General features: G+C 35.7%; 1 pseudogene; it reads left to right on the top strand.

Annotated features, from left to right (window-relative positions):
- Nucleotides 1-2585: 2585 nt before the first annotated feature.
- On the top strand, nt 2586-10623 carry LOC120166069 (annotated as a pseudogene).
- The last annotated feature ends 340 nt before the right edge of the window (nt 10624-10963 follow it).

Below are 10963 nucleotides of genomic sequence, written 5' to 3'. Positions count from 1 at the left end.
AAGATCCATCATATATGTTAACAATTATGTTGCACAAAAACTTAACAAGTTATGTATATATGTGTTATTTTTTGAGTCATTGTTAGTATTAATTTCTACATTATAAAGTCCCCATATCGATGTATGTTTTGGATCATGTGCATATGTTAATTCATAATTAGTATTGGTGAAGATGTGTTCAAACATGATAGTAATATGCATGATGCATTAGATAAGTGTGTGAAAGGTTACTCGTAAATGTCGTCTGTTGCTCGAAATGACAGTATTATTGTGTATTAAGCATGTAAGTAGATAATAGTGGAGTTATAGATCTTCAGCATGCTAGTGTCTAAATGTTGGTGTGCATGATTAGTATGATCCATTAGTTAACATGAAGTTTACATGATTGATGTAGGAGTCTTGGAACGTTTGCTGGGAAAATTTGCAAGTTTGATTAAATTTTGAGTGTTACTTTTACTGTGTAATTATTTTAGGAACTAGGGTTTCCAAACTCCAGGGTATCCTCAAGACTTGTAGCTTAGGGTTTCGAAACTTTGAAAGGTTTCATACTACTAGTTGAGTTTTAACTGAATTAAGGAAAATAACTTGTTTAAGCCTTCTAATTGCCATGAATTACCTTTTAGTATTTAAATTTGATAAAATGCATGTTTTAATGATTAATTTTTTAATTTACATCCCGACTGATTAAATATTTATTTGACCGTTAGACATGACACCTGTGCTTCTGATTTTTGATCAAATAAAGTTTGGTGTGTCATATTTATTGATATTAGTCTATGTTTGATTAAATTAGTTTAAGACTTGAATATGAGCGGAGCTAAAAAAATATCTTGGGTGTTAAATTTATAAAAGAAATTATAAGAAAAAAATATTTTAAGTGGATGAAAATGAACAATGAGTGTCAAGTTTTTGTTGAACGTGTCAATATTATTTTAAAATATATTATTTTAAAAAAATATTTTTATATTACTTTTTAAAAAAATTCAAAAAATTTATGACTCCCTCGTTATAAACAGACTCCACCAGTATACTTAAATGACAATTTATTCGCTGAAATTATATTTTCTTTATCTTGATATTACTATTTTTCTTTCAAAAGTAGTATTTGTACGTTAATATCTCTGTGGATTAGTATTTAGTTAACAATGATAATTTATAGAGATAATGATAGATTTAAAAATATTTTTAAGGGTATATATATTAATAATATAAAATTTTTATATACAAGATGTGCACAATCGATAATAGAAATAGTTAATTAAATATATTAATTTTCTAAATGAACACTCATCTATTTTGAATGCCACGTGTATCATGCAGATATGACTTAAAATGTGACGGGTATTTACAGGATAGTTTCACCATATGGTAACTTAATTTAAGGTTAAAGAACAAAAGAGAATGAACTCAATCCAAAATGTTATAAAAATCATAATATTTTTAATTGAACGCAACCTAAAATATTAATTTTTTAACATTTTCGGTTGAACTAAAAATATTATGAATAAGGTAATATTTTTTTATATATTACGAAAGAGGTTTGTAATTAAAAAATATTAAAAATAATAATATTTTAAGCAATAAAAAACAACCCTATCCTGAGTGATGTCTGAGTTGGGCAATGGCCAAGGGCCCTAGGTAAGAGGTTTAATGTTAGATCTAAAAATAGTTCTAGAGAAAAAAAAATATTAAGAACAGTTGAATGGCCTTGCATTTTATCAATCGAAAAGGAATTTTTGAAAAAGATTGATGTTGATGTTATCATTAATGATTTTGCATCTCGAAATGCTCGTAAAACCTATTTTTATGATTTTTGAGATTATGTATAAAATCATGGCATATAAGTTGTTGGAACATTTTTTGGTAATTTTATTAATAAAATTGTATCACCATAAATAACATTTTTTGGTAATTTTATTAATAAAATTGTATCACCATAAATAACATATCATTTTAATAGAAGTATTATCATATTTTTTTATTTTATTCTATTATACATTATTTTTTAAGGGCCCAATCTATTATTTTGCCTAGGACCCAAAAAGATTATGACAGAGACTGATAAAAATATTATATATTTTTTATAATATTTTATAATATTAATCGCATCTTTCTTTAACCTTAAATTATACTCATATATTTACGTGATATTTACCTATTTTAAAATTTGTACACTTACCTATATTTACTTATCCTACCACGTCGACCACGTGGGCTCGAGGCTTCGATCTTAAGGCGAGTATGGTACACCACCGTCTATTGCAAGTACAAAATGGATACCTTCTCATCCAATAAAAATTTAACAAGATGATGTGGACCAAAGGGGATCAACCAAAGTACCAGAGATGAAATGACAATGCCAAGTCGACTCGTGGTGGCGCTAAATTTCTTTTCAGTTAATAGCGGTTAAAAATATTTAAACGTGGATAAAAATCTGGTAAATTTGAGTTAACCAAGATTTAACTATGTTTCTCTCTTTCCCTATAAAAAGATATTGCGCCATTCTAGTTTCTCAATTGACTCCACATTTCATTTTCCTCCCCTTTCCATTTTTTTCCAAATAGTTGAATTTGAAAATACTGTATGATCGGAGAAAGAGAGAATCAACAATGGGGATTTCTCACAGATTCTTCTCTTCATTTACATCGCTACTCATTATGTTGTTCATTTGTGTGAGTGCCACAGCCCAGAAAACAGAGCTGAATTCGAGGTACATTTTCCACTTTCTCGGGAAACAATCAACTCACCATGATTTCTCCTTCTTTCGTTTAACTTTCCCAGACCAAAGAAAACTTTCCCGAAAAGCATTTTCAGTGTTAAACACATGCATAGTGCCACTAGTTTTTGATCAATCTTTTATTTTTCATGGCAGGCTTGCTGAGGGAAACAAGTTGCAGGACTTAAACTGTTGAAAAATAAAGCATAGGTGGCTGAAATAATGGGGCAGCAATTTGGAAGCATTATTAGACGGAAAATTTGGTCAAATTTGGCCACCAAATTGTTGAATTTATGTAATGGGTAAATGACAAATTTAGTCATTATAATTTAGGGTATTTATAAGATTAGTCCTTAATCTTCAACTATAAATACCCTAGCTCATTTAGCTTCAAAATCATCCCAAATCATTCTAGCTTTCTCATAATACTAGAGAATTTAGAGAGTTTCTTGAGAGTTGTTTTCTTCTATTTATCAAGAGATGATTATCATTGTTTTCTCCTTGGTAGATCGAGAGAAGTTGTAATTCCTATTTTCTCATAGTGAAATTCTTCTACCTTTGCTCGTGGTTTTTACCCTATATTATTTAGGGGGTTTTCAGGTAAAATTTGTGTCTTATTTATCTTCATTTTTTTCTCAAATTATCAGTTGCGATTTTGCTCTATCCGATAGCCGTCTTCCCAACAATTGATATCCGAGCCAGATTTGAGTGTGTAATATCTGCTTAATGTCTTTGTGGTTGCCACCAAAAGGTGGATCCTCCAACATAAGAAAGTAAGAAGGTATTACACATTCTTTGAAGGTTCCAGAGAACTATTCACGATAGTGAAATAGTAGAAGCTATCCGTAATAGAAGCTATGGCAACGAAATTTGATATTGAAAAATTCAATGAGAGAAATTTCTCATTGTGGAAATTGAAGATGAAAGCCATCTTGAGGAAAGACGGTTGTCTACCAGCTATCAGTGAAAGACCGATAGATTTCACAGATGACAACAAATGGATCGAAATGGATGTGAATGCTATGGAAAACTTTCATCTGGCATTAGCAGATGAAGTATTGTCAAACATTGAGGAGAAGAAGACATCTAAGGAGATATGAGATCATCTCACCAAATTGTATGATGCCACATCGTTGCACAATAAAATTTTCCTTAAGATGAAATTGTACACTCTCCGTATGCCAGAATCTACTTCAGTGACGGAGCACTTAAACACATTGAACACTTTATTTTCTCAGCTTACATCTTTAAGATGTACAATAGGAGAACAAGAACGTGCTGAACTTCTACTTCAAAGTCTATCGGATTCGTATGATCAACTCATCATCAACTTGACAAACAGTAATGTCACCAGTCTAGTCTTAGATGACGTTGTAGCTGTTATTCTACAAGAAGAAAATTGGCGCAAGAACAAGGAAGACAGACAAGTAAATCTGCAACAAACAGAAGCGTTGACAATGATGAGAGGGAGATCAATAGAACGTGGCCAAAGCAGCAGTCACAAACATGGTAGATCGAAGTCGAGAATCAATAAGAATTTAACGTGCTTTAACTGTGGAAAAAAGGGTCACTTGAAGAAGGATTGTTGGAGTCTAAATAAAAACTACAATCCATAAGGCAATACCGCAAACACTTCAGATGATGGAGATGATCTATGCTGTGAAGCGTTAACCACCGTGGAAGGAAGAAAGAGATATGCAAATATATGGCTCATTGATTCGGGAGCAACATATCACATGACCTCAAGAAGAGAATGGTTCCATCATTATGAACCTGTCTCAGGAGGATCTGTGTATAGTTGCAATGATCATGCCTTAGAGACTGTTGGCGTGGGAACCATCAAATTGAAGATGTATGATGGAACAATTAAAGTTGTTCGAGATATGCATCACATGAAAGGCTTGAAGAAAAATTTATTATCCTACGAATTGTTGGATAATAATGCAAGCAAGATTGAAACACAGAAAGGAATCATGAAGGTGTTCCGTAGAGCGCTTGTGGTACTGAAAGGTGAAAAGATAGCTACAAACTTGTACATGCTGAAGGGAGAGACTTTGCTAAAAGCAGAAGCCTTTGTTGCCTCATGTAGTTCAGGTTCTGTAATGCTTTGGCATCAGAAACTTGGACACATGTCAGAACAAGGAATGAAAGTCCTTGTGGAGCAAAAGTTACATCCAGGCTTAACAAAAGTATCACTTACTTTGTGTAAGCATTGCATAACAATTAAGCAGCACCGGTTGAAATTCAAAACGTCAAATTCTAGAGACAAAATTGTTCTAGAATTGGTTCATTCTGATGTATGGCAAGCACCAGTTACATCCCTAGGCGGAGCAAAATACTTTATTTCATTTATTGATGACTACTCTAGGAGATGTTGGGTGTATCCTATTAAGAAGAAGTCAGATGTGTTTTCAACTTTCAAAAACTTCAAAGCGCGGGTGAAACTTGATTATGGAAATAAGATCAAGTGTTTCATAACAGATAATGGAGGAGAATACACAAGTGACGAGTTTGATGACTTTTACAAAAAAGAAGGCATCAAAAGACAGTTCACAGTGGCAAACACTCCTCAACAAAATGGAGTGGCAGGGCGAATGAACAGAACCTTGTTAGAAAGAACAAGAGCAATGTTTAGGGATGCATGCCTAGAAAAACCATTCTGGGTAGAAGGAATCAATACCGCCTGTTATTTGGTGAATCGAGTTTCATCAACTGCAATAGAGCTGAAGACACCAATGGAGATATGGATTGGTAAACCAGCTGATTATTCAAACCTCCATGTATTTGGAAGTGTTATGTACGTGATGTACAACTCCTAAGAAATTTCAAAGTTGGATACAAAATCCAGGAAATGCAAATTCTTGGGGTATGCTGATGGTGTAAAGGGGTTTCGCTTGTGGGATCCCATTGTACGTAAAGTGATTATCAGCAAAGATGTTATCTTTGTAGAAGATAAACTACAAAGAAAAGAAGACGATGATAGCGATGAAAAGTCAGAGACTACTCAGATACATGTGGAAAAGGAGTTTGAACAAGGAGATTCTTCTGAAGCAGAACCAACACATGATGAATAAGAACTAGAGAGTTTTGAAGCTACTCCAACAACTCGTCAATTAGATCGTGTGAGAAGACGTTCCAATTGGCACTCAGATTATGTTATAGAATGTAATATTGCATACTGCCTTTTAAGAGAGGATGATGAGCCATCAACATACCAGGAGGCAATAAACAACTCAGATGTTTCACTATGGATGATGGCGATGCAAGAAGAAATTGAAGCCCTTCATAAAAATAATACATGGGACCTTGTGCCACTACCACAAGGAAGGAAGCCAATTGATAACAAATGGTTCTTCAAAATCAAACGAAATGGTGATGATCAAGTGGAGAGATATCGTGCAAGACTGGTGGTCAAAGGATATGCTCAAAAAGAAGGTATTGATTTTAATGAAATACTTTCTCCTGTGGTTTAACTAACAACAGTTCGAGTAGTTTTGGTAATATGTGCTACATTGAACTTACATCTAGAGCGGCTAGATGTTAAAACAACTTTTCTTCATGGAAATATTGAAGAAGAGATTTATATGCTCCAGCCTGAAGGTTTTGAAGAAGACGAAAAGAACTTAGTTTGTAGGTTGAACAAATCTATGTACGGTCTAAAGCAGGCGCCGAGGTGTTGGTATAAGAGATTTGATTCCTTCATTATGCGCCTTGGATACAACAGACTTAACGCAGACCCTTGTGCTTATTTCAAGAGGTCTGGTGATAACGATTTTGTTATATTACTGTTGTATGTGGATGACATATTGGTTGTAGGACCCAACAAAGATCATATTGAAGAATTGAAGGCACAACTGGCTAGGGAATTTGAAATGAAGGACTTGGGATCAGCAAACAAGATTCTAGGGATGCAAATTCACCGAGACATAAGTAATAGGAAGATTTGGCTTTCACAAAAGAATTACTTGAAGAAGATCTTGTCAAGATTCAACATGCAAGATTGTAAGCCAATTTCTACCCCTATTCCTATTAACTTCAAATTATCCTCCAGTATGAGTCCTAGCAGTGAAGAAGAGAGGATGAAGATGTCTCAAGTACCGTATGCATCAGCAGTGAGAAGTTTAATGTTCGCTATGATATGCACAAGACCAGACATTGCACAAGCAGTGGAAGTGGTTAGTCGATACATGGCGAATCCAGGCAAAGAGCATTGGAATACAGTAAAGAGGATCCTGAGATACATCAAAGGGACCTCAAATATTGCATTATGTTACGGAGGATCAAACTTACTAATCAATGGGTATGTAGATTCTGACTATGCAGAGGATTTGGATAAAAGCAAATCTACTATAGGATATGTGTTCAAAATTGCTAATGGAGCTGTAAGATGGGTTTCAAAATTGCAGTCATTTGTGGCTACATCCACAACAGAAGCAGAATATGTAGCAGCTACGCAAGCCAGTAACGAAGCAATTTGGTTGAAGATGCTATTGGAGGAGCTTGGGCACAATCAAGAGTATGTCTCTCTGTTTTGTGACAGTCAAAGCGCCTTGCATCTAGCAAGGAATCCAACATTTCATTCAAGGACAAAACACATACGAGTTCAATACCATTTCATTCGTGAAAAGGTGGAAGAAGAGACGATAGATATGCAGAAAATCCATACCAAAGAGAACATAGCAGATTTCTTGACAAAGGCGATAAATGCTGATAAGTTTACTTGGTGTCGATCCTCTTGTGGCCTGTCAGAGACATAAGCAACATAATTTACAAGGTAGAAAGAATGGTGTGAAGATATGATTATTCTAATCAAATCTTCAAGTGGGAGATTGTTGAAAAATAAAGCATGGGTGACTGAAATAATGGGGCAACAATTTGGAAGCATTATTGGACGAAAAATTTGGTCAAATTTGGCCACCAAATTGTTGAATTTATGTAATGGGTAAATGACAAATTTAGTCATTGCAATTTAGGGTATTTATAAGATTAGTCCTTAAGCTTCAACTATAAATACCCTAGCTCCCCAAATCATTCTAGCTTTCTCCCAATACTAGAGAATTTAGAGAGTTTCTTGAGAGTTGTTTTCTTCTATTTATCAAGAGAGAATTATCATTGTTTTCTCCTTGGTAGATCGAGAGAAGTTGTAATTCCTATTTTCTCATAGTGAAATTCTTCTACCTTTACCCGTGATTTTTACTCTATATTATTTAGGGGTTTTCCACGTAAAATTTGTGTCTTATTTATCTTCATTTTTTCTATCAAATTATCAGTTGCGATTTTGCTCTTTCCGATAGCCGTCTTCCGCAACATAAACAACTCATCAATGGCACACGAGTGAGTAACCTGTTTCACCTTGTTCTTTTCACGTATAAGGATTGAGAATGGATCTTACAGATCATATTTTGTTTTTCAGTTCTCAGTTTCGTATTTTTTTTCCAGATTTAAAGTGTTGCCTACATTTTCAGGTTGGATGGTGAAAAAAAGGAGAAATGAGCATGCAGTGGAGAATCCGGAGGAAATTGCTTCAATGGTTGATATGTGAGTTTCTATCATTTCTACGATAGATTGGATCAGCTAAACTTTTATTTAGTTCTGCATAATTATCAAATTGTCAGTTCACATAATTAATAGTGATCGACCTAATAGTTAGTTCTTTGGAAAATGAAAAAGTGAATTGATTCCACAGGAACAGCTCCCACATGCCGAAATCTGTAGTTTCTGACAAAGAGCCTTTTCTCCTGTCTGTCTTCTCTGATACGGACAAAGAGCCTCTTCTCCTGTCTGTCTTCTCTGATACTAGGCTAGTCAAAATGTCCTTTCATGTAATCGACTCTCAAGATGATTCATGTAATTATTTAACGATGTTAGTATTCCGATTCTAAATCTTTCATCCATCTAAAGCTAGCTAGGACATGCAGTAAAAGGTATAAAATCTCTTCCTATAGAATAATTCTACTTTACGATTCTCGAGTTATAAATATTTGTGTCTCTGGGCCTACTTTTATCTTCTTTTTAGCTTGTTAGCCAGCTGAAGCACATGCCCTTGTCCCGAGATCCGCGCATCTCGTTCTTGATCTAACTATAATTCCAACATCAGTGAGCGTTATATTCAGTTTCCAATTGCTCTTTGTGACTTTTATATATTTCTTTTATTCCAATATGTATCTTTTTTGATGCTCTGCGATGAACAGCAATGGCAGACGAGTGGATTTAACTCAGCCTAGTGAAAACTATTTGTTCCCCCTTTTTCACCCGTCAAATGAGGCAGCAATGATCCCACAAATCATAGATCTGCATCTGCCTTTTCTATGCATGCAGAAGAAAACAAATTGGCTATATTACCATAAATAAAAAAGAACTAGTTGTTTTCACTGACACCAGGATTGTACACTTTTAATATTTTGATTTTCTTTTGTCCCACACCGACCCAAATAAGGATCACTCTTGAATTATTAGTTCCCATCACTAAAATCTGATTTGAATGAGGTAATATTGTATGTATGATGATTATGATGTAATCATGGGGTTGTTTTGGATATTTATACAGGAGCATAAGAAATAGTATCGAGAGGAGAAACTTGGGATATTTCTAGTGTGGATCAGGGAATCCGATCGAGGACTGTTGGCGGTGTGACCGGCTATGGTATCGTAGGCGGAGACGCCTTGCGAACTGTGGCATTGGGTTTGGCCGCAATGCCATCGGTGGTCGTGATGGAAGGTACTATGTTGTGACAGACTCTGGTGATGATTACCCTGTGAACCCGAAGCCAGGGACCCTGCGCCATGCTGTTATCCAAGAGAGGCTTCTTTGGATCGTGTTCAAGCGTGACATGGTGATCACGTTGAAGCTGGAGCTGATCATGAATAGTTTTAAGACTATTGACGCTCTTGGTGTCAACGTTCATATCGCTTACGGTGCCTGCATCACCATCCGGTTTGTCACCAATATTATCATCCATGGACTCCACATTCATGACTGCAAGTCCACAGGAACGCCGTGGTTTGAAGCTTCCAGTCTCATTATGGATGGAGAACCATGGCGGATGGGGATGGCATTTCGATCTTCGGTGCGAGCCATATCTGGATCGACCACAACTCGCTGTCTAATTGTGCCGATGGACTTATCGATGAAGTAATGGGATCCACAGCAATTACAATCTCGAGCAACTACTTCACCCATCACAATGAGGTCAGAATCGGATGGATAATAGATTTATGCTTTGAGAAAGGCTTGAACCAATTCATTCAAGTTATGTGATTGCAGGTTATGCTAGCGACTCTTATGTAAGAGACAAGCAAATGCAAGTCACTATTGCTTATAACCACTTCGGCGAGGGTCTTACCCAGCAAATGCCGAGGTAAGAACATTCTTAAAATCTCATCCTACTTTAATCTCTGCATTCCTTTCTTCGTAAAACCGACTCGATTCGTCTTCACCGATATCTTGCAGGTGTCGACACGGATATTTCCATGTAGTGAACACTGACTATACACATTGGGAAATATATGCTATCGGTGGAAGCGCCAATCCCACCATTAACAGACAAGGCAACTGTTTCCTTGCCCCTAATAACCCCTTTGCCAAGGAGGTATATTACATTAATCAAAACCAACAAAAATTTTCCTCACATTTTAGAAGTGGTAAAATCATGACGACATTTTGTTAAATTTGATATGGTTTAGGTTCCAAAGAGAGAAGGCAGATGGAATGGTGAATGAAAACAAAGGAATTGGAGGTCGGAAGGAGATATGTTGTTAAACGGAGCATATTTCACTCCATCAGGTGTTGGAGAAGCTGCTAGCTATGCCAGGGCCTCGAGCTTAGGTGCCAAAAATCATCTTCCTTGGACGGCATCCTTACTTCGAATGCAGGCACCCTTGCCTGCCGCAATGGCCGAATGTGTTAACTCTCATCGCCCCAACTGAAATTCCAAGCAAAAAGTGATGAAAACCTACTTATTTTTCTTCCCATATACATATAAATATGTCGTTCCATATAGCAAGTAGTGTACAAATTTATCGTCATAACATGTCATTGATCGACCTCCTCTTTTAAGGTACGATAGTGTTGCTCATTTCCATGTTGCTTCTCTTTGTAATCATGCATTTCCTCTTACCAGTTTAATGTCTCAAATTGCTGCTTACTTTAAAAGATACTGGATTATGTATAAGCTTTTGAGAACAAATAGGCATGCAATCAACTCAACGCCGATCCTGTTGGTTCGTGCAATTACGTATGTCATGCAC

This window comes from Hibiscus syriacus, unplaced genomic scaffold, assembly GCF_006381635.1.
Source record: "Hibiscus syriacus cultivar Baekdansim isolate YM2019G1 unplaced genomic scaffold, ASM638163v2 tig00111621_pilon, whole genome shotgun sequence".
In the NCBI taxonomy this organism is placed as follows: Eukaryota; Viridiplantae; Streptophyta; class Magnoliopsida; order Malvales; family Malvaceae; genus Hibiscus; species Hibiscus syriacus.
The sequence above is the reverse complement of the archived record's forward strand: the minus strand, read 5'-3'. Positions and strand labels throughout refer to the sequence as shown.